Below are 1762 nucleotides of genomic sequence, written 5' to 3'. Positions count from 1 at the left end.
TAAGCCAATAATGATACCAACACACATTTGCTCCTATCTGAGACCCCAGCCTCTCGATATTTGAGGTACTTTGGCACAAACTCACAAAATTTAAAATGTGAATTGAAACACGTCTATTTTATATATACCTTTATGATATGGTGAATTGGTGTTATCATGTGAGCATGTTTGATTTAGTTCATACAGAAGTATGGATTTCTAGAATTTTTTACGCGAGTTTTCCAGCTTAACTACAAAAATATTAGCTAAGACAAGAGTTTGGATCTGTGAGATTATAATACAAGTACAATAATTCTTCTCTGCTATGAGGTGACCACCTTTGATTGACTTAACCCATTTGACAGGTTTCATGAGTTGACGAGTTCATCGTGGTGTGAAGATGTTTAAGAGTTAATTTTTTCAATAATTTAGTAGAGATGAGTGGATATTTTAGTTTCTTGCCATATGGAGAAGTTTATTGCAGCATCTTTCATGAATAAGTTGATTTATTATAGCATTCCCACATTCACGCGTACATCACTGAATGATAGTAACAAGTGCTAGATTCCATGGAACTACAATGTTCGCATATATTTATTCTTACTTATATTGCCTGCCTTTGTAAGTGAGGCATAGATGGTTTTAGGACATTCTTTGGGATGCACAGTTCTCAATGTGAAATATATATCATTAATGTTATAGTCAATCATGTAAATAGAAAATCGAGAACATTTCCACCGATCATTCATGCAAATTCTTGGAAGAGCACACAATTTCACATATTTCATATCCATACAAATTTGCTTTGAATAAACATGAATCATGTTGTTGTATATGACATTTCACCTAAATTAGCTAGAAATTGTGTATATGCTCCAAAATAGCTTGAAAATGGTTTTCTATGCTAACTCCACAATAAAGCCATGCATCCATAAAGATAACAGCCACGCTTCTGTGTGGGCCACCCTGTCAGTTGTTATACTTGTACATCATACAGTTCACCATATTTGTACATCAAAACATGATTTGAAGTTGGGTACTGCCCTTTAAATTTAACAATCAATATATTTCTTTTGAAATGGGGAAGCCCAACCTCTGCATCAAATCAGGAGTCGACGCATACGAACTTAATAAAACCAAATAACACAAGTATTAGCAATCAATATTATGTTCGCTCAAATAAAAAAATGTGTATTCGAGGCCATTTACAAAGCCACACGGCTTTACTGTTCCCACCTTAATATAATTTTTCATTTTCTAACAATCAATTTAATTCTCCACTTGAATATCTACGTTTAAACGCAACATGATTGAGGCATTAGAGTAGTAGAGGCAACGGGCCACGCTCGCAACCAGCTGCAAGGCACACACGTGTGCGGAGGTGTGATATACACCGTCTTTAGCGGCACCAATCATGCGCACCGCCTCAAACGGTGCTTACATGGGCCGCTCCAAATGAGCCCAATAAACCCCGTTTCGTTTCTTCGACTGTGAAGACTATGCTTGTGTTCAGACGCGGCTGCCGCTCGTCGATGCAAATCCGGCTCCTTCCGGCCACTGCAAGACAGTTCCTCAAGTATCATAGTGCAGTCTTTTTTTTTTATCTTTGTATATTCTCTGCCAGCCAAACGGACAGTTCTATCATTTCCAATGCATGTAGTCAATGCTTCCAAGCATCTCCAGAAATCCTCGAACTTCATTGAAAGCGAGAATCTGGGCAATTTCTTCGACAGTGGGTGATCTCAAGTAGATGTCCCCCGAACACTGCTATCACCTTCCTGCA

The sequence above is a fragment of the Lolium rigidum genome, chromosome 5 (genome assembly GCF_022539505.1).
Source record: "Lolium rigidum isolate FL_2022 chromosome 5, APGP_CSIRO_Lrig_0.1, whole genome shotgun sequence".
Lineage (NCBI taxonomy): Eukaryota > Viridiplantae > Streptophyta > Magnoliopsida > Poales > Poaceae > Lolium > Lolium rigidum.
The sequence above is the reverse complement of the archived record's forward strand: the minus strand, read 5'-3'. Positions refer to the sequence as shown.